The sequence below is a fragment of the Chroicocephalus ridibundus genome, chromosome 7 (assembly GCF_963924245.1).
Source record: "Chroicocephalus ridibundus chromosome 7, bChrRid1.1, whole genome shotgun sequence".
Classification (NCBI taxonomy): Eukaryota; Metazoa; Chordata; class Aves; order Charadriiformes; family Laridae; genus Chroicocephalus; species Chroicocephalus ridibundus.
The window spans coordinates 14,485,713-14,508,594 of record NC_086290.1 but is presented as its reverse complement, the minus strand read 5'-3'; the positions used below and the strand labels follow the sequence as shown (position 1 = coordinate 14,508,594).

The 22,882-nt window shown below is 41.8% G+C and overlaps 1 protein-coding gene across 7 annotated transcripts in view; it reads left to right on the top strand.

Annotated features, from left to right (window-relative positions):
- The window catches only part of TMEM177 (transmembrane protein 177), a 41,073-nt gene extending 19,326 nt beyond the window's left edge, over window positions 1-21,747 (top strand). Inside the window, exons 2-7 of one of the 7 annotated variants that reach the window (XR_010072011.1) lie at window positions 5,651-5,744; window positions 10,475-10,578; window positions 11,052-11,116; window positions 12,020-12,119; window positions 13,553-13,696; window positions 15,470-21,747. The gene's annotated coding sequence lies outside the window, so the exon portion shown is untranslated. Of the gene's footprint in view, window positions 1-536; window positions 960-5,650; window positions 5,745-10,474; window positions 10,579-11,051; window positions 11,117-12,019; window positions 12,120-13,552; window positions 13,697-15,469 lie in introns of those variants that run through there. The other 6 variants (XR_010072015.1, XR_010072012.1, XR_010072016.1 and 3 more) reach the window with 6 other exon arrangements.
- Window positions 21,748-22,882: the final 1,135 nt, after the last annotated feature.

The window sequence follows — 22,882 nt, the reverse complement described above, 5'->3', positions numbered from 1 at the left end:
AAGAAGAATTATTTATTTTAAAAGAATGCAATATCCATCCTTTTATTTATGTTTTGCACATTTACTGTGGGTCTATAGGACGTAAATCACCTATAAGATTTATTTTCCATTAAAATACAGAAATTACAACCGCATTTCCACTTGTGAGTGTGTATGTTAGAAGCAAGTCACAAATTTTAATCATGGACTAGAAACTCAGTTGACGTAAATCGCAACAGCTCCTCTGAAATCAGCGGAGTTACATGAATTTATCTCACCACAAATTTTGCACCAGTGTATTTTAAATAGATTCCAAAGTGGTAGTCAGTTTCACTGTCCCAAAAGCTAAGCTAATCTAACCAGAAAGGTCTACTAGCTGACAAGGAACAAATAATGAATATTTTATACGTTTCTTCCTGTTTCTTGAATTTGGTCTCATGGTTATTACATAAGGTGACTGGCAGGTTTATATTCAATACAACTAGACTTCCAGTAGATGTCCTTTTTCCTTTTCAAAGCAGCAGAGCAGTGGCTGTCACACCAGTATAGCAGGGGAGCAGTTACCACATCCTGGCCATCCTACCTGGATTTTCAGAGTGCCGTACATGCCAGCCTGGCACAGGCTGGGGAGAGCGGCAATCGTCAGGCTAGTCCCCTGACCTCAAAGCATAATGCGTTTTGTTCACCATCAGCCTAAAGCTATTGTATTCGGTCTGTTTTGTTTGGTGGCTGGCACTGGGGGGTTGGAACAAAGTGATCTTTAAGGTCCTTTCCAACCCAAACCATTCTATGATTAACAAAGATAATTTTTTTAATAGGATAAGTATTTTGCCCTGTTAAGTATTCGCTGCCAAGCTGGTTGCTGCCATGCAAATTTCAAAGTATCTCATGTAACTGCATTCCTGTGTGAGGATGAGGATATCTTCTATTTGGGGATGCTTCTCTGATGGCTGTAGATGGGCATAATCTACTTCCTTTATGTAAGTATGTATTCTGAGTCACCTTAAGAAGAAGTAGAATGGTTGCGTTGGAAAAGGCTTGTTAGCTCGAGAGCTCAGTGACAGAAGGTTTTTGCTGCAGAACAGTGAGAGAGCTTGAGACTGTCTAAACCTATAATCTTTTAATGTGCTAAATCTCTGTTACCTAAACTCACAGTCTTTTTATATTATGGTAAGCTTGTCATAACTTGCAGATGTAGGCTGGTGAATAGTGCATCTTATATTTAGTAAATAGGAAAAAGAAAAAAAAAAAAAAAACAACATTAAACCTTCCCTGTAGAATTTTTTCCACTACAGTGCTTAAGCTTACTGGAAAAATCCAAGATGGCATAAACTGTCAAGTGCTGAGACACAGTTAATACAGTGCAGCTTTTTCCCGGGGATAAACATTCAAGGACATTGTAGCCTTTCTGCTTAAATTCTGAAAAAGATGCAGACAAAGTAAATATTAGGTTTGTGCTCATTTCTTTTCTTTGCACATCAGGTATCAAGGCTCTTGCCAGTTTTTATTTTGGCAAGCCTGATAACCAGGTTTGCTGGCCGAGGCTGTAGAGAAACATCCTTTGTTGGCAAGATGGACTAGATGACCTAATGCTCATAGCTGTTCCTTTCTACAGCTTCTCTACGTCTGGTAAAGGTTGCGGCACTGTAGTTTTGACTTACTGAAATCCTGTTGTTGCTATTACTTCTTGACTACTGAAGTTAAAGATACTTGCCCATAACAAAATAAAGCATGTTTTATTTGAAAGATGTGAGCATTTATCAAAGCTCTGTCACAGGGTTTCATGTCTGTGGGCCACATTTTCAAAGGTCCTCCTAAGGGTGTAATAAAACTCTACTGAAACTTGTGAAGTGCTGGAGAAGATAAGTGATAGTCTGCTCCTTGAACACAAGGTAATGAACATCATCTCTTGGTAATGAGCATTTCTCTATTGAGCAAAAGGACTTGGAGGGACAGATTTCCACCTATATTACTAGGTGAGAAAAATCTATTCAGCTCTCTCTTCCCTCTGCAGGAGTGCTATAAATGCACCAAACCGTGAAGTTAAGTGTTTTTTATACCTTTTAATGACAAATTGTCCATGTTACAGACTTTCTTTTAAAAGCAGGAACTATGTAAGGCACTTCTTCAGGAAATTGGCTTTCTCCTCATTAAGCTAATCTTTTGCCCCAGAACATAGAGTATTCCACACGGTCACAATTGCTGAAACATGCTCTCACCATAAAGTCATTAACGAAGGCAGCTAAGTAAGAGATACCATTAGAATCATTACCTAGTGACAAGATATAAAATCATTCTGACATCTCCTCTCTTAGGCTGAAATCTGTTCTCATTTGGTGTTTCGTTATCAAGATAAGAATTAAAATAGGAAAGACAGAGTTTAGCAAATTTGTTTCTGATCTTGAAGCCATATGGTCCTACTGCACAATGGTAACTGCTGCAGCCTCCATGAGTAAGGCAATAGCAGAAGAGTGGCGGTAAATAAAAATGTGGGAAAAAAAACATTCCCATGGTTATTATTCTAAAAGACGTGAAGTAGGTGAATGCAAAATTGCCCTGTGGTGGACAACCACCATTTGCCATGGCTGTCACTGGGCCTGAGTATCATATCCTAATCCACTATCTCTGCAACAGCATCACCTGGGAATCGGATCAGGCCAAGATCTGTGCTGCCATTGTCTTTTCCTTCTCAATGCACCAAAATTTTCTTTTAAAAGTAGTTACAAATTAGATTTTTCTATGCAGAAAACCGACAAAGTCATAAATATCTGACTTTACATATGATCAGAGACCAAGACAGAGTTTAAGTAGCTGGCAGAGTAGACAGAGCCCCTGTTTTATGACTTTGCTTTCTGTTTGTTTTTTTTTTATTTTGAGGACAAGGGAGACATATTTAACAGGTAACTCTGCATTATTTTTTAGCAACGTGTACATGTGTTCTATGCGTTTCTTTTCTTTTGCTTCAGTGATCAGGAAACACAAGTGCAAAGCTAAGTACGATTGTGTAGAGACAGAGATATTGTAATGCTAGTAAACAGTTTGCCAAAGCCTCATCACTGCAAGGAAGCAATAATGCCAATTTTGAGCTAGAAGCTGTTTTTCAAATGGCGTTTCATTCTAGCAGAAGGGAGCATGATCTGCTGCAGGAGGGTAACATCTGTGCATAGCACTGTAGGGTGCTTCTGCACCAGCGTTTTCGTTTGGCTCAGGAACACGCTTTTGAAATGTCTCTCCCAACTCTGCCGCCATCCCATGCTTTGGGACGTGTTGCAGGGAGGTCTCACAACACGCCAGCTCCTTTCCTGAAGGATGTGCTCTGAGATGCACGCGTAGCTCCCATCACCTTAACTGGTTGGCCAGGGCTACCCCCCGAGCCCCCACATTCATGCAAACCACACACCAGGCCAACATCACAACCATCCTGTGAAAGCCTCCCTCTGGAGGCGTTATTTCACACGCTGAACTGAAAAAAATCCAGCTCCTTGTTGTTGCCATGATTGTGGTAATAATAATAATAGTAATAATGACGATGATGATGTTTCACAACAAGAAGGGTCATCACGCACTGTCGGCATGACCTAAGAGGGAGGGAGCTCTGATCATTATGGACACAAGTCAGCCTGTGTCTCCAGGAACTGGGAATCGCTGTCTGGCCACGTTTTATTTCACAGTATGCACATCCAGCCTGTAATTTAAAAGAGGAAATACTTGCCCTGAAACTTATGAAGTACAGGCTGTCCATAAGGTTTTGCACCACAAAATGCCATGGTGATCCTTATTTGGCCATTGGTGATAAAGGTGAATTTTGTTCAGGGTGACTGTGTGTTGATGTTTGAAAGTCAAAGCAAAGATGACAAAAGCAGCACCTGTGTTGCGGGGCTGGGTCTTGGAGAACATTTGCACGGCTGCAGAAATATCTGTAGAGTTTGTGTGTTTGCAGTACTGCAAGCAGAGCATTTGATCAGAGAGTGGGGACTAATAACAAGCAAATATAAACAGTCAATCTTAAACAGATAGATAAGAAAGTAATGGCAGATGGAGTGCGGTCAGGAATTAAAAGAAGAAAAGGGCAGAAAAAGATCAAAACCAACCTAAAGAATGTCAGTGGAGTAAAGACATACCAACCAATATATAACCAGTGATTTCATATTTCGAACTTTTGACTCATTTTTCTTCCTTGGTTTCCTATGTTTCTTTTATCTCCATTTTGGTCCCTGAAATATTGTAATAGTGCAGAAATCCACTTGTGTGCAAGAGCTTGCATGTCTGAAGCTACGATTTTAAGTGCTTCACTGTCTGTTTATTAGCCTAGACAGAACCAAGCTCAATGAATAAATAACAATAGTTTATCCTAAGGAAATTGATTTGGAAATAATTATTCAATGGAGGAAAGTGCCAATATTTCAGTGCAACATTTGCATGACCTATCATTTGCAGAGCATCATTCAAACATATATTGAGGTACTGAATAAAGAAAACATTTATCCATAGTAAGTATTTGATAAAAATATTGCCCAGATTTGCAATGAATAATTCAGTCTGCATTAGTAACATGCGCGTGACTGTGCACATTATTCATACCTTTATAAATGCTGTGCTAAATTGCTACAGGTTAATAGGTACTTATATCCTTTTCTGTGTAGAATGCTATTAGGTCCAATTTTTCAGAGATACTGAGCCACCCAGAAGTTTAAATATGATAATGAGCTGCAGATATTAAGTGTGTCTGTAAATGAGGCAACGTTAGTCACAGGGAGGCTGTTTGGGACCGGCACGAAGGGATAACGCAGCAGCCTGAATGACGGGCATATTCTGCAGGGCTCTGCGGAATTACACGTGTATTAATTGCACCCTAAATATTCTTTTCTCTTCAATACACAAGACATATTTAGAATGGATACAATTAAGTGTTTAAAAGCTGATTAGAAACTGACCACATTGCTGGTGGAAGTATCTAAAAGACGGACAAGACTGATTACTGGACTCTGCGATGAAAGCTGACGAACCCCCATGAAAAACAAGGCACAATAATCTAGAAAGCTCACTGCAAAAAGATCTCCCCGCCATGCTTCTACTTTGTTTCATTATAATTGACATTTAGGCAGGCAGTGGGAGTCAGGCAATGTAAATAGCTGTGAATCTGGCATCCCGTTGTTAAGCTCTGGACAGGCATTGAAAAAACCCATGCTCTGAGCCATGGAGATGTATATGAAGCGTATATAAGAGAAGGGAGAAAAATAGAATGTGAAAGAGTAATAACATTTTCTTTAGATTTAGCTTTTTGCACTGATCCAAAAAGCTCATCATTTTAAAGCAAACTGGAGTTGTTTGATACCATAAAATATGTGGTTTCAGAGAGGATTTAAAGTTAAGCTGGTTCAGTTATTCACCCTTTGACTTCAAAGAGCTCTCCAGACTGTATCAACCCATATGTCTGGTTAAAAGTTCGCATATGTTGTAAAGCAGTTTTGATAACACAGCAGTAATATTGCCATAACCAACAGATATTAATAACAGGTCATTAAGAAAGCATTGTATGTATTTATATCACACTCTGTTTATACACTCCTAACGGACCATTATTTCAGTACATCGAGCTAGCCAGTGACCCTAGAACAGGGATGTGTGCATGACTAGATTGTGCTAATAAAAACATTCATTATTTTATCAGGAAGCCATGCCTTGAAGTCTGCTGAAGAAAAGCAGAGGATTATAGCGCAGGCCACCAAGAGCAGAAGACCACGATGGTAGCGGACGCCTTGAAGGTACAGGCACAGGATGTTACGAGAAGCCTTAAGCGCAAATCGCAAGTACTAAATTACTGATCGCAAGAGAAATGCAATCTTGGGAGCTGGGTAGAACCAGTTTTAGGGCCGAACTGGGGCATGTGTTGAGTTGTGTAACAGCCTATTGCAGCTGGCTGGCAGCACAGGTGGAGACATCTTTAGATGGTACACAAGATTGCAAGAAAACCGACTAGTTGCACAGGAATCTTATTTCGGAATTGGGTATGAGAATTGATCACTCTGATATCTTGTATTGATACATATGTAGAATTATTCACGATGATATTTGCTCCGGTGTTGTATTGCTTGTGTGTGGTTTGAGGCTTTGGTTGTAATTTGGGTGCAACATGCAGAAAGCTGTATGTTTTGGTTTTCCTGGAAAAGAAACATTAACGCTAATTGCTTTGTTTCTTAAAACACCTTTGCTTTAAACAAAGCTTGCAGACCTTCATCATCCCAGATGACGTCATTCCATATGTCCAATTCGAGCATAATCTGGCATTGTAAATCTCTGAAAATGACTTCAAGAAGCAGATATGTTTAGATAGAAAATATGGGCTTAGAGCCTATACTGTCTTTACAGCAACAAGATTATGATCTTGTGACTGATCTTTAAGCTAAAGAAACCTGATTTGCCATGTCTGCCTGCTATTATTTTGTGCTGACGTAGGCTTGTAGAGCAAATCAATAAATAATGTTTACACAAAGCTGTACTAGAATCATGTAGGTTTTATAACATGGTCACACCTCAACAGCTTGATGATGTCGAGTATGTAAATTAAAGATGTTCCTAGTGCAGAAAATGATGTTGCATGCTGTAAGTGAAAAAGCTGAAATACTGACTTACAAATTAGCTGTACCATCCGGTGAGCTTGTTGAACAGCATCCCTCCGGACGACAGCGGTAAATGTGAATGATCAGCCATGAATCCACTTAGTGGATATTCTGTAAGAATGGATTTTTGAGTCCACATTTTTCATCTGCCAACAGTTCTGAAAAAACGGTATTTGTGAAATGATTCCTTAGTGCAGACATTTGGTGCAGGGCTGGTGTTACAGCTCCAGGACCCCCTTTTTCTGACAGGGAGAATAAAGCACTTGACTAGGAAATAATGTGAATGGGATTTTCATCCACCATACATTGACAGTGCACCTCAGCTGGGTGTCATGGGCAGCAAACCTCCCTTGGGATCACACAGGACACTGAAGGTTAAGGCAAACCCACTTTTCTCCTCCTCCTCTGGGACAGAAGTTTCAACCTGTAGAAACAGCATAACTTCATTCTTCAGCTCACATTCACACCTCATTGCTAGAGGCATTACTCTTTTGTTTTGAAACCTTCTTATCACTTTTCCAGATTTCACCTGCTCTCCTCTCTCCTCTTTCTCTTTTTTTTTTTTTTTTTTTTTTTTTTTTTCATTTTTGAGAGCTGGCATTACAGTGCTGCTCTAAAGGTGAGAGAATTACCCTTAAACAGTCTCTGAGAGATGCCTCATTCTCAGGTGGTTCTTTTCCAGTGTTATTCCTGATGTTGTCTACATAAACGTTCTCTGTTTCTAGGAAGTCGTTGATCTCCGCCGTATCAAATCTTAGCATCTCCCTTAAGGACCAAGAGTTTCAAACAGGCAGAATTCTCTCCACTTTCCTTTTTACTTTCTGTCCTTGGTATGTGCCCTCCGGCTGATGTAGTCTGGCTCCCCACGCTGCCTCCCTTCCCTCAGCACGCTTCATTCTGGAAAGTGTTGCTTTGCAAGTACCTGGCTTCCCCTGAGGAGCAGGAGTCCTCTGCTTTTCCCCTCACTCTAGGGGAAAACGAGGTGCCATTGGCAGCTCTCGGGAATAAATAGCTGCAGCCTCCAGGCTGAGACGGAAGGACACAGCGCCTTCAGACCAAGCTCTGGGGTAGCTCGCGCTGTGTACCCAAGCAGGTCTAACCCCCCCAAAATGGGCTTACGTAGGCCACGTCACAGTTCTTGTGTGCAGTTTTACCATTAACACTTCAGTAAGTGATGGTTTGTGTTGCTCACTTCAGATGTAACAGCTGTAGGTCGCATGATGTAAAAGCACAAATGCATCTATTTTGCTGAATGTCTGCGTGGCTGCATTTTAAATACAGTTTTTCTGTTTATATTTTCTCTTGAGAGGGTATTCATGCAAGAATTACCTGCATCGGTTTGTAATGAAAAGACCTAAGTTATGCCATTTTTCAGCTTCAGAAAAGATGTTTAAACTTTATTCCAGCGGGATATAATTCTTTATTTCACTAAAGCAAACCCAAGCTGTTCAGGCTGTTACAAACAAAAAAACCCCCACCCAAACCCCAACCTGGCAGTTTCAGCAAAAATTTAACAGCATTAAATGATACATTGGCTAAGACTTCATTACTTTTACCAGGCATAGCATGCTGCATTAAAAGTATTATTAAAACCGGCCTACAGTTGTCAAATTAAGTTAATAGGTCGGAGGCCCATTTGGCCAGACCCCTACACAGAGTTTGGCAGGACGGACCCCTGGGCTTGGAGACGCGCAGCCCCTTGGCAGAACTGCGGCGTGTCGGAGCTGACAGCCCAGAGCTGGCCTGGCACTTCCTGCTGCTGAGGAGGGAGGTGAAGTTGGAGATCACAAGCGATGGGCTCTGGGCATCTCTCTGTACAGAGCTTGTTCCAGGATTAGTGGATTTTGGGCCAGAGGAGGCCACAGGGACCAGTCCATCTGACCATCCGCCTAGGGAATTTCACCCACTGTAGCTGGTAAATTTGTCTTGTAGAGCTCAGATTACTGCATATTAATTGAGCACTGTATTAAAAAATAAAAATCCCTTTTTATTTCAGGCTCAGCTTTTGCAAATCACTAATATGCAATGACAAAACGCTTCAGGAAAAATGTTGTGAGCCTTGGGTTAGAAGCCGAGAAGTGTAATTACTGATGTGCGCAACAAGCTATTGCACGTGTGGTGAAAGTGTGATCCTGGCATTGATTTTTCCATTACTGTATCAAATTCCATGTGTGAAGCGTTATCAGTGCTTCAGCGGGTGTGTATAAAAATCTGTCATTTGCTACAGCTGCCTCAGTGCCTGCCCTCTAACAGCCCGAAACCTGCCCCATGCCCCCCACCAGGTATTTCGGCAGTGTGAGAAATGATCACTTTTGACACCCGACAATGAGAGAGAGAAAGGGGAGATGGCAGCGCATCCTGTCTGCAAGATTGCACCCTCCGCGGCACCCCGAATGATGCAGGGAGGGGAGTCCGGCTTTTGCAAAGGGAGCAGAAATTAAGGGAGTAATTTATCCCCCGATGTTGTGGTGGGAGCCAGCACCCGGGGAGTGGCCTCCTTTGCTCGGGGTTGGGTGAAACACTCTGTCTTGTCCTCTTATTAAGCCACTGATCCAAGGCAGACATGAAAAAGAGCCTTTCTGATCTGAAATCTGAAACTTCCCACAGTTCCAAATTCTACATAAGGACATATTCCAAGTCCCCAAGATACAACTGCTGTGTTACCCACTTGATCCACCAGCCAGCAAATTTGTTTTTCAAATGCAATTGGTAAAATGGTTGCTCGATCAGCTGTGTCACATCATAACCATCCTGTGCAAAGCCTTACTTCCTTCTCTGCCCCACCATTAGAGATTCTTTACTTTCCCTAAAACATGGGTGAGGTGCCTTACTAGGTCCTCAGGGCCACAAGAAAGGACAGCAAAAAGAGTCAGAAACGGCAGATAGGAACCACCACCTTTCAAAAGGTGGAAATTTTGGGAGGGAGAAAAGTATAACAAGATCCGGGGAGGTGGTGTCAGAGGCTGCGGTTGGAGGGGTGGTAAGTGGAGGCGGGGGGATGCATTAGGATCGATGCAGTGTTTGGATGAATCCAGTAATAATGATCTTGTACCAGCCCTACATCTGCTCAGTCTGGAAAAACTGATCTGAGTTCAAGAGGTTACAGGCAAGAAGACAGTAAGCAAAAGACAGGGTGGAATTGGGAGAGAAAGGCACGATCGGGGGAGCAAGAGGGGATAATGAGATAAGGTGTCACAAAAGCAGTTCAGTGTGTCTCTAATGTGTTACACAGAAAAGGCAGCGAAAGACTGCTGAGATTTTCTATCGTAGGGTCAGGCGCTCTGGTTTTGTTGCTGTATTCTGTGTGGTTAACTGGGGCAAAAAAGCCTACATAAGATTTGGGGGTTTTCCTTACAAATAGCGAGAACAAGCTCTAACCCAGAGACCTGGGAAAACTAAATACCTCCTCCCCAGTTTTCCTTAGCAAGCAAAATTTCTCCACCTGCAAATGCTCTGACACTGCCCAAAGAAGCTGGCAGTGGAGGAAAGGGAACATGGGAATATTTTTTGCTTTGTTTCCTAGTACCTGCAGAGAAAGAGTAACGTTTCTCTGCACCCTCAAGCTTCTTTTAAGTTTTACAATACTCCGTCAAACTCACACTCCTCCCACCTCCCCCAAATATGCCTTATTTGTGGCAATAACATGCCACAAAACTAATTCCGTAAGAGTCACGCTGTCAACTGACCCCACTCCTGCTCTGGTCATGGAGCATAGTGTCTCTCTGTCAGTCTGGCTCCACGGGAGCCGCCTCTCTGGTCCTGCCTGGAGTTCCCCGCAGCCTTACTGAGGCACTGGGCAGGCAGGGCTGTGGGGGAGGTAGCCCATTTGCCATCTCTGACAATGACGGTCTCTCTCTGGGCTGTTCACTTGCCAGGAATCACATCTCACAGGGGAGACCTCAGAGCCATTCTTCTACTTGCAAATGGTGCTGCTCCACCAGCATCCAGAAGACTGAAGTCCTCTGCCTGACCACCAGAGGTGTGTATTTTGAAAAGATGACCTGAAAACCACCTGCTGCCCTGCCACATTCACCTTTCCCCATGGCCTGTGCCCCGGGTATGCCTCCAGCTTGGCCAGGAGATACTCTGGTCTTTATGGCTACTTCCCAGCGTGACCTCTCTGTTGGAAGGCTGACAGCAAAATTAGAAATTAATTTCAAATCTAGTGGTGGTTTTATTCGATGCAGCTGCCCGTCCGCTGGGAACACTATTCGATCCCGAGATAAAGTCACTGGGCACTGAAAAGACTGTGCAGAATAACAGTTTTCAATCAATACTGACCTGAGCTGAAGACAAACCCACCCATAAGAGACGAGAAGCTCCGCAGAGCTCCCATTTACAGTTCCCTTCAGCATGATGAATCCCTATCAACAGCAGATCCCTTCTTACCTAGGTTTGTTATGAAGCAAGCTCCATTTCATTTAGGTCATGGCCTTTTGTTTGATTTTTCAGAGAATTATGACCTACTTGGTGGCTTGGCTTTGTGCTTGTGTTCGGCTCTTCGGAGAAACTAATAGGTAAGTTAAGTACCAGATGACAAGCATTTATTTTTAATACTAGCCTTTCAGTGTAACCAACTAGAAAATATTTAGGGTTCTTCCTTGTAAATTTAACAGCTACTAGTTCTGAATCTTTTTCTCCTGACCTCGATGAAGTCTCCTATACCTCACTGCGAAGCATTACCTGAAATTCTGCCAAAATGAAATCTCTGGCCTGAAACGCAGTAAAGAGTCCATAGCTTAGAATAACGCCAGCTAAAGTGATCTAAGCATTATGATATGTTCTAGAATAAAGAAAAAAAAATTGAGGTGTTTCCCCCCCTCCCCCTTAATCCACCTTTCTCTATACTAATTTGAAGATGAGCTTGTGAATGGTCAATAAGGAGGCCAGGGCTCAATGACAGTTTGCTGAGCATCTGGCCTTGATCCTCAGCTGATGCAGATCACATATATTTTGAAGTTCATCACATCAGCAACAGATTGGGTTCCTGAATAGTAAATATTTACTTCTATAAGGCCCTATTCAGCTTTAACAAGACACCATTTTCTATTCCAGCTCTTGTGCCAGATTAATTTCAGATAAGCAAATTAAAGCATGTTACAGCAAGACAGGGAAACACAGCGGTGTTTTGAAGCCACATTTTGATTTTTGCTGGAAAGGACGCGTGTCACTGATGCTGTACCTTAACCAGGTCATATTGAAGTTTCCCCAAATTATACTTGCCCCCTTCCTGAAACAATAAAAGTGCTAGCAGTTGGGCTGTAGCACACAGTGCGTTCCTGAATAGTGTGACAAATGTCAAGGTATATATAATAAGCGGACCTCTAGGAATATTGGGTTACCAGAGACTTGATAGAGGCACAACTCTGAAGACCTTATTTTGCTAAAACAGTCTCTGAACTTCGCTTTTCTTTGTCCAGGTGGAGACTCCAAGACAGGCTGTATTGCATTTATCCAGTAAACTTGTCACACAAGAAACGTTGTGCAGAAGTGCTCGGTCGGGTCCGCCTTCGCTGAAAGGTAAGAGGATCCCAGGTTGTTTACTAGAAGGTATTGCGCAATTTGCAACCCAAGTTAAAAACCAGGCTGGCAGGCTCTGTGGGAGCCACGCTGGATAGCACTTCCCCAGCTGCCTGGGTCAAAGGCTTCTATAACGTCAGGAAAAATAATGTTTATCATCTGTGATATTATTTGAAGTGTAAGCTTCGTTAAAAATTTCGTCTACCGTAATTTTTTTCCAGTTAAGTATGTGATTTTGGATTTCTCAGATATAAAGGGAAAAAAAGGACTACCTCATTGTATTGACGTGTATTGTTCAGTTAGTTTTAGATTTTGTGGCACTCTCTTGGTAAGCCATTTCACACATTCAGGTAATTATCTGATACAATTGCACGTGAGTAATAATGCCAGGATGCACAGAATTGCTTTATCCCTCTTCCGTGCGGCACCAAGTAAGAAGCTCGGATGAAGTCAGCGCTGTTACTCCAATGTGAGATACATTAGTCCCATCTTCACACCACACAGATACATAAACAGAGCGATGCTGTCACTGTTATGTTTTAAACACTTTATTCTGTGCCGAGTCTTCAAATTTATGTTATTTGACTCAATAAATGTTTGATGGTCTCAGTGTAGCATCTAGTGGAGAAAGGGTAAATAACAGAAAAAACGCAAAGCAGAAACGTGCCATTAACCCTTGTGCATGGCAGGGATGAAAATGTCAGCTGTTGGGGAGAGGGGATGCTCCCTTCCCCAGATCATTCAGCAAAACGCTTCAAGGGTGTTTCTCACCTGCCTTACCATCAGTTTTGCGTTTCTTCTGTTCATGCTAATGCTGTCTCCAGTGTAACTACAGAGCTACTGTTCCCCAAATTCTGTCCTGTCTCATTCCCTGCACAACCCAAAGGGTGCCGGTGTTGCTGCAGCGGCTGGTTGCACTGGAAACACCGCAGCCAGATCTGGCTCAGAGTGGACTTGGCTCAGGACTAGTCCTGGACTGGCGGCGCAGCCAGACCTGGTGGGGCTCGGGGAAGTTGGGAATGCACAAGCAAAGCAGGAATTGTTCTCGCGGCCTTTCTGCAGATTTAATCTGGGATTCAAAGGTTTAGCTTTTGAGACATATCAAATCTCAGCAGGTCCTGAAAAATATAATGTCCTCCGTGTAATTACTTAAAAATAGCAAAAAAAGCTTAGAGTTACATTTTTAACATTTTTTTTCCTGAATGTCCTTATTATCCTGTTTATAAACAAATTAGAGTAGAATATCCATGGCAAAGGATAAGAAAGCTTAATTTTCAATAACCATGAACTTAACAGAGTATAGAATAGAAGGCTTGTTTTATAATTATTTTCTTCAAACTTTATTGGGATTTTTTCATGTGCATAATGTCTTTAGCATTTTATGGGGAGGTGAACAAAGCAGCACAAATCTGTACACCAGAATCTGCCTCTAGGCACAGTTCATAGTGGAGAGCCCTCCAGAAGCACCGCTGTTAGAGGAGGGAGACAGCTATGAAATTAATGATGGGGCTGCAGAGCTAGTTCCTCATGATACGGCATGGAAATGTGCTGCCTTGGGCAGGAATACAAAGTAGAAGGTAAGTATGTCACTCATTAAGAGCACCTCTAGAGAACGCTGTGATTAATCCAAAATTATCTGAGATAAAATTTCTTTGCAATTCATGAGGACTCTGTATATTGCCACACACATGTAGCAGGCAATTACAGAAGCATCCACATTAGCCTGGTTGCACTAACCAGTATGCGGCAGGAGACTCAAGAGTTACCCATTCTGTATTTGTCCTTGCTAAATCTTCTAAGCAAGATAGAGATGTGTTCAGATCTTAAACATCTCCTTCATCCCCACTACCCAACTGGAAGGCGTAAAGTGGGGGGATTCTCATTTTCCTGCCTTGGTGCTGCCTGCGAGCAGGGAGGCTGCGAGCTCATCGCCTGAAGTGCCTTTCAGCTCTATCCTAATCTCAGTCCAGCCCCTCGTTACTTGATGTTTTCTTGTTCCTCTGAACCACTGGGGGTCCCATCCGACGATCCCATGAACAAAAGCTCACTGGAATCAGGATAACTCCCTTGTTTTCTGAGAACTTAAGAAAGGGCAGCAGACATCACTGAAAAACTATCTCACAGCAGTCCAGTAAGTGACAGAGCCTGGAGCTGGAGAGCTCCAAGTTTTTACTTCTTGAAAGTGGAGAGGAATTACTTTATGTGCGCTTTCCTTTGTCCTCAAGGTAACTTGGGAGTATCAGTAGCAACTCTACTGGTAAAGCCAAGCATTCAAAAAAGAGTTGGTTTCCAAGATTGTGAAATACAAAATACAGATGCGTTTTAATTTGCATTCTGTTTTTTCTAGCTTTTTCAACTTTCATATTTCCAAGTCCCTGCAACTATTATGACTAGAAACATCGTCATTATCATTCGTATCATCAGTACTATGGCTGCTTATAACAGTAGTACATGAAAGCTAAGATTCTTAGATAATAAGGAAATTTCATGAGCTGTGGGCAACATTACAGACCTGCTATAGATCAGATAAAAGCCACATTAAATCTGCAAGTAATTGGTAGCCTTGCTGGTGGTGTCACCAGAGAGATGAAGCCATCCTGTCCTCAGTGTGTGGTCCCTTTGCGGTTAAGCAAGATAGGTGCAGGTAGAATAGCGATGTCAATGCAGTACAATGCTTCATTATTTTCAATGCAGACTGCAGTCCATAGGGCTGACACTTCACCCTGTATTGGCTTCTCTGTTCTTCTATGCCTCTGCTAACCCACAAGCCAATATTGTGGCTGTGAAAGCATCTCCATCCATACTATTTTAGGGTACCTATATTTTTAAATAAAAAGGAACACATACAACATTTTTGCAGTCTCGATCTGAAAATAAATTTTTTCACCCTGTTAGAAAATGCAGTGAGCTGAATTTTGTGTAAATGGTGATGCTTTTTATTACAATTAATCTGGCTAATTTCTATACAATCAGCCCAAGCCTTCTAATCATTTTGGCTATTTATAACATGAACTTCGGAACTACTTCAGGAAGCCAGAAAGTGAACATTCTATGAATCAAGAATTCAGAACGAGTTGTACAGTTCCTGGAAGAACTTAACTGGTCAAAAATCTCTCTTGACAATTTTAATTACTTTGCAGGGAGGCCAGAATGTGGGTGTACCAGGAAGAAGTTTGCACATATGTTTTGTTTAGCTGAGTTGGTGCTGTGCCATCTTTTGTCTTTTTCTTAGGAAAGGTCAAATTTGGCCTTTGTACAAAATTTCTGTACTGCACACTCAAATAGATGGTTAATGCAAGGTAAAAGCAAACCACAACAGTCAATAAACACTCTTTTATTTTTCTCTTTAGAGATACTTGTAAAGAACGTTTACTTTTGAAACATGTCACGTTATATTGCAATGAAGAAAGATGTTTTCAGGACTGGAGTTGCATTTCTGGCTATGGCTTACCAGCAGGGGAGAAACCTTTCACTGGTGCTTGCTGTTGGCAGACAATGTCGACCTCAAAACCTCAACTGTGAAACTGCGGAGCAGTGAGAGGTGACATACGGCCTCCTCTGTGTTTCAGATGAGTGAGTAGTTCTGTACAAACTTTTGTAAAGAAGCCTGTGAAGGGCCAAAGTAACCAAACACTACATTATTTTTTTAAATCCCCAGCAACCAAACGGGAAGGGATGACAGAGCAGCCATTTTCTCCTCCCTTCTTTTATATGTATTTGCGTTTTTCAAAACATTTCCCAATGTTTTACTTGAAATGGACCTCAAATATGAAAACTGCCCATCTCAAAGCCTGAGCTCATTCTAATGCTTGCCTTGCAGATCAAGGAAACAAAACCAACAAAAGCAACTTCTTTACAGAGGTGGAATATGTATTGCTTATCTACACAGGCTGCATCAACTTAAGAGAATAAAATGTCATGGCCTTTGCTCAGAAGTGGAGATCTTAGCAACAGAAATGTAAATAGCATTGAGCACAGAATGCAGCAACCTGCACACATATGACACCTGTATTAGAATCACTGCTATCTGACTTTTAGCTTTGAAAGAAAACTCTCTACGTTCCTGAAAGTTACCTAGAATTCAGCCAGATACAGGTCAGTGTAAAGTTAGAGCAATTTCTCAGGATAGATATTTACAGAAGGAGAAAAACAATAATTAAAGCCTGGGGACCTGGAATCTGCATGCCTGAGCTGCTCATTTCAAAATACTCATTGGGTTTTTAATTTTTTTTTCTTTTCACTACAGAAAGAAATTGATAACAAAATTGAACAAGTTATTTAGAAACTGAGGTCACCAGTACTCTCTTGCTTTTCGAATGTTTCTTTTTCTCTTCTCAAATACTCCAGAAATTTTCTGTCAAGTTGCAAAGCCAGGTGGCTTTGGTGGCAGTTCTTAGCTGAATTGCTTAATGATGGACCTAGAAAAGGCAAAAACTATTTTAAAACATGCAACATAGTTCAAACCAAAGTTATAGGCTCGCTGCAGAAATTACTGGGTGAGGTTCTTTGGGCTAAGTCAAAGTGGAGGTCTAATTAAATGGTCATTTTTGGCTTTATATCCATGCAAGTGGTTTGCCTAAAATAAGATCACTGTGGATCTCATCTCAAAAGTTTGATCAAATCCCTTTTAAGGTTCTAAAAATGTTCATTAGATGTTTCATTCCTTAAAATGTTTTATCAGGATTTTTCATGTTCAATACCCACAGGATATGATAGGAAGCAAAAAGTCTGAGATAGACGTCTTTCTGCTTCAGCTGTAGTATAAGAAATATAAGGTGGTGGGTCACACCAAAGGTCCAGATAACCTGGTGCCCTGCAGTTGCCTATAGCAGAAATATAAGGACAGAGCAGTTACAGTTTCATTTCTCCTCCTGTTTACCATCTCAATTTCTGGCAGTCTAAGGATAGAATTGGAGCCTCTGCCCATCTCTCTGAAAGCAGTCTTCCATTAATTTGTCTAGTTACTTCTTGCAGCCCTTAGTATTTTTGGCATCTAAAGTATCTCATGACAATGAATTACCCCAATTAAGAAGATGTTGTTTAAGTAATACTCCCATTTGTTTGTTTTACACCTCCATCTGAAAAAAATATTAATAGATTCATCCTAGTTCTTATAAGAAATGAGTAATTGCTCCCATTTGCCATCTATTTTCCAGGTAGTCCCAGAGTACTTCATCTGTCATACTTAGAAGGCACTCCATCTTTCTGATAAATCCGGTCACTCTCTTTTGTGTTTTTTCATATGTTATTATGATGCTTAAGATGCTACCACATGTCGAGGTGTTATAAGCAGAATTTTGTGTTGTATTAAAGGAAAGAACATGATTTCTGAGGATTTATAAAGTAGTAGTATGTTTTATGTTTGCTTTTTCATTCTCTTCTTTCCTTATCAGTCACAACTGCCTCTCTGAGCACCAAGATAACAATTTCAGAAAACTGTCCATAGTGACTCCAAAGTATCTTTGCTGACCGACATGAACTAGTTTAGAGCCCACTATATTGCACAGGTAGAGAAGCTTTTTGTTCTCCTCTCGTGGACATCTGTGATCATTGCATTGTAGCTGCTATTTTATCACCTACTCAGTCTTTATCATGATTTTTTTCTTTGCTAATTTGTGCCAGAAGTCTTGGTTTTGGTTTTCCTGAATAATTGTGAATCACCGGAAACCACTGTCATCTCACTGTTCAATCCTGTTTCACTTACCACTGGTGAGCATGTTTTAAAGCATAGGGCCCTTTGGAATCTCACTGGTTACTCTCTTCTTTGTGATCATTTACCTGTTACTGATCACAAAAGGAGCTCCCCTCTTGTGCTTTGTGAAAATGTTTGGGGAAATCTGTGTACAAAATTGCTTAATCTAGGCTGCATGTTAAATGTTTTTTATGTCGTGTCTATAGTCCCCTTATTGTTCAGGCAGGGAAGATACACAGAACACGCTCTGTCTCCCTCTGTCCCATACATTTGGATTTCCTTTCTGTGGAAATCAGACTGAGAGAAAAGGCAAGCTGGGAAGAGAAAGAGAGGAGGCACGAGACAGCAGAAGATGGTACATACTTGGTCTTCTTCCAACAGGGAGTTGGATTACAGCTGACAGGGACTCCAATGTCCCAATGTTTATAGAAAGTCTATATAAGCCAGCTCCTCTTTATCAATGTTTGCTGACATTGCTGGCATTTTTAAAACACTACCAGATTTGCAGTTTAAATCTCTTCCCATTATATGGTGATGAGCCATATGTTAGACTGACTGGTCTGTCATTTCTAGGTTTCCCCTGAAGCCTTTTGTAAAAATTGGAATGTCATATGCCACTTTCCAGTCCTCCAAACAAAGTTCACTCCAAACCATAAATTACAAAACACAGTTAATAGTCTGGCAATTTCAGATCCAAGTTCCTTTAGAACACTGGCAGGCAGGTACTGTACAATTTACTGACTGGCTCCAAAACCATACATACTACGTTTTGTGAATGCTTTTTTTTCTGATTGTGCCCCTAAAAAAGATTTTGTTATGGCAATCGCCTCAAAGTCTGCCATAAGGAACAGTGGTAGAAAAAAAAGTACTTAGCTTTTCTCCTGTGGTTTCTTTGAGTGCTTCTGATATACCTCTGTTGCCTGCTAGTTCCACATGTTCTCTGGCAGATCTCCTGTTCTTGATGTATTTGGAAAAGTTCTTATGCTTCAAAATATTTTTTTGGCCTGCTTTATTATGGTTTTATATTTAACTTGCCAGAGTTCTTCCTATTCCTCTTTTGGCAGAAGCAGAAAATAACAGTATTCCACAAGTGCAAATGCACAGATGGCATTCACAAAAGGCTCAGGTATTTGCAGTGGGTATCTAAAAATGCAACCTTGTGCTACTTTGATGCGTGTTAAAGGCAAAGGAGTTTGTTGAAGGCTGGATGGAGAAAAAAGGATTTAGCAAAATGTGGTCTAGCGACTGTAGGTACTGATGTTTCCCATCAGCTTTCATTCTCAGTGTATTCCTAGAGGGTTATCTTTTAAATATATTTTTAAGAGAAATACAACCAGCCTCCAAACTGGATAATAGCTGCAGCAAGCTTATTAACACAAATTATTATTTCACAGTATTCTAACAACTAGTATTGTGGAGCCCTATTGCACCAGGTATTGCACAAATGTAAAGAGAAAGTTAGCTCCTGCCCCAAACAGCGACGTGGTTCTGTCCCCATAGCTCACCTAGGACACCGCTGAACAAGCACGCTCGGTATTTATGTCAATACTACATTTTAACAGGGATACCAAAGCCACGTTCAAGCACAAACTTGCCTACCATTCACACTGATCGGTGGAACACTCCACATGGTTATTTGGCCAATCTCACTTTAAGGTTGTGCCTGTGCCCCTGAAGTTTACATGAGCAAGGCGTGTATGTCTAAGTGTTTTGCTGAATCAGGACCCCACTTTATAGAAAATGGTATCCGCTATTAAACATACATTATGCTTGATCTTAGTGTTAAGTGCCTTGTCTCCTGCCCCTTTCCCAGCTAAACTCCACCTGTGGTGAGAGTCATTCATCCTGAATTGCTTTAATGCAGTGTTTAAGTATGTCATCTTGGCAACAAAGCAGTTTGCATGGTATTTCACTGAGAGGTTTAAAATCCCATTCACATTTTTAATATACATTTCCCTCACATAAATTATCACAGCCTGGTTGGCAGGTCTTGCACGACTAATAAGGTTTTTGGCACAAACACATACCACAGATCTATTAAGTAAAGGAGAAGCTTTTGTTTGTTCCTACGTTTATACGAGAGCTGTGGGGTTTAACTTGTACAGAATAGTTTAAGATACTGGCATTTTACTAGCAGGACATTGCTAGTCATGAGACATCATATCCTCCCCAAAATGCATAGCGCCAGTACAGATAAATCCCCATGCACTGGTTTGAAAATTAAGCTCTTGCTATGTGAAGCATCTATGCAAAAGGCAGCTTTCCTGGCTTATATGCGCAGGCAGACTGTAGACGAAAACTTGCTCTTTTTATAAAAGAGACCACTGCTGAAAGAGAAGTGAGCTGAATGCACTTTTTACATATGAAAGGAACGTGCTCTCTTTCGAGTAAATAATGACAGAGTGCATTTCAGTTTGCTTTTTCTCATTCATGATTTTGGCAAGTGATCAGTCAGGGTACGTAACACGTAACTCAGAAATCAGAATTCTGCAAAGTAAGTTCTCTGCTGAGCTCCACGTTATACGGCCTGAACAAAGTCTGTACGCAAACATCCTGCAGTGCAATTTTGCTCCATTGATGTTGTAAGAGCATGAGCTGGAGAACTTTGTCTCAATATCTATTTTTAAAACATTTAGCGCTCTTGCAATGTAGGCCTGACCTGAAGTACTTTGCGCAGGGTGGGAATCTTCCACTGCCTTTATTTAGGGCTTTGAATCAAGCCTTCTGTAAACAAGGAATTATAGGAATAATAATGTATTGCGAGGAAATAACTTTGGAACCTTTAATATCTGTATGTGTCACCAGTTTTGTGTTAGATTAGCAAAACATATCCTTTCATAACAGCTTAAGGTTACATTTGCCAAACAAATGTTGTGTAGTTCTGCAGTCACATTGAGTGGTTTGGATTGCTTCTCTATTACATGCTTTGTATAAAGTAATGTATTAATTATTGTTATTCTCAAATTGAACATAACTGTATGTTTGATATAAACCAGGCTCAAGCGAAGAAAATTATACAAAAATGTGAGTGGCAGACTTTGAAGCTTATGTGCAAAGGGATTAAAATGCATCTATGCAATTTGTGAATAAATTTGCCATGATCTGAAAGAGAATTATCAGTAAACCAAGACAACTCTGCAGCCAAGAATCCCTTTAATGCACAGAAGAATATATCTTGTCCAGTGCTTGAGAGGCTGGCAGTAGTTCAGAATGCAGTTATTGGATGTCTTTAGGTGCACCGCAATCAGTTTGTCAATGTAACTATGGAAGTGTTTGAGAAGAGCTGTGACAACGTGGACACAATAAGGAATGGCATTACTGATGCTGTGTGTGTTATTTTGGGGCTTTATGAAATCATTGGCCTAGGAATTGTTCAATCCAGGGGAAACATTCACGTTTCAAACTTTGTCTTATTTATAGATTTTCATTAATAAAGTTTAAATAACAGCAATTTGAGTGTTTTCTAATAATAATAATTAAAAAGTCTATTATTCAAAAGTCTTCCAGAGATTGTGCATTATCTAAAATTCCTGCTTGACTACCTGCCCCTAATTCAGTCTTCCAACCCTCGATTCAACTTAGTTCTGAAAGAAGATGAGACAACTAGAGATCCTGCGTGTCCTAATACTCACTCAGGAAAAGAGAAAGGAGGCTAAAAGTGTTTGGATTATTTAGTCCATTGAAACAAAGAGGGTGTAACTGCTTTCTTAAAAATAATTGGGGGCAAATACCACTAAAAGATAGAAAGACTATTTAAGGAAAAGAACAAAATTGGCACAAGAACAATTCAGGCTGAAACCGTACAGAAGGTTCCCAAACATCAAAAGAATGAGATTTTAGAAAGCTTCCTAATTAGAGGAGTACATGCAAAGTCCCTTAGTATTATTCTGTATCTTGCTATGGTTAGGAATTTAGTTGTGAAATCCAAGAACTCATTCCCAACCATATACTCTATCTCTGTTATTTGGTAAGGAGCTTGTTCCAAGAGGTTGTGTTTTAATAAATGGACATTAAAGACATTTTTAACCAAACCCTTTGACACATAGTATAAATACATGAAAGGACTGAGTTGTGTTAAACCAAGTCTTGCAAAGCCAATCTTCCCATGGGCCACGTATGAAAATCTTTACATGCCCAAGAGGCACAGTACACCTCGTACCTTGGAGAACTCCGGCAAGGACTCAGAGGCAGAAATGACTCTAGAACATTTGCAGGCTGGACATGTGGTCAAGACCAAGGGCTACCTCATTAACACTGCCCCGTTTCCCCCTCTCTGGCTCATTTCCTCCTGCCGTGGGGGATTTTGACTACCCAGCAGCCCTGATGTCAATGCTGCCATTTAAGGGTCATCGCCCCAGCCTGGCAGTTGCAAGCCAGCCCCAAGAAATTGACAGCCACATTATCCACATGTCGCTGAAGCACATTATTGCTGCTGCTGAGGCAAGCGGTAGCTCACTGCCCTTGTTAAATGCCTCCCTCAGCTCTGCTTTCCCATTACACTCTTGGGTTCCCGCGGCTCAGCCGGCTGCCCCGCTGCAGCCCCGGGGCTGCCCTCCAGGGCGGCTTCGACCCTGCACAGGGGGGTCCCCAAGCTGCACCCCCGTCAGGGGCACTAGGAAAGGAGACGGGGAAGGCCGAAGTTACACCCCGCCGCCTCACAGCCCCACTGCTGAAGGGGAAGGGGATTCCCGCTCTCCCCGGGCCTCGCCGTCCGCGGGCCCCACGGGCTGCCTGCGCTGACGGCGGTCATCCCATGGGGGAGCGGGGACCGGGAGAGCAGCCCGGGGCTTCCACAACCGCCCTCGGGAGCGACCTCTTCCCCCAAGCGAGGGCAGAGCGGCGGGAGGTGTCGGCCACCGCGGCGGGCCGAGAGCTCAGCGCCCGGTAGCGTACAACCGTGACCGACGGCTCAGGCGACCAATCCACGCTCACGGACGGCCGTGGAGCACCGCCCCCTTGACTGACGGTAGACTCACCCAATCAGGCCGCGGGGTGGACTCTCAGCCCTGCTTTCTCTCTTTTACTGACAAGCAGCTGGGCCAATCAAAAAGGAGAGCACACTTCCCTTTCC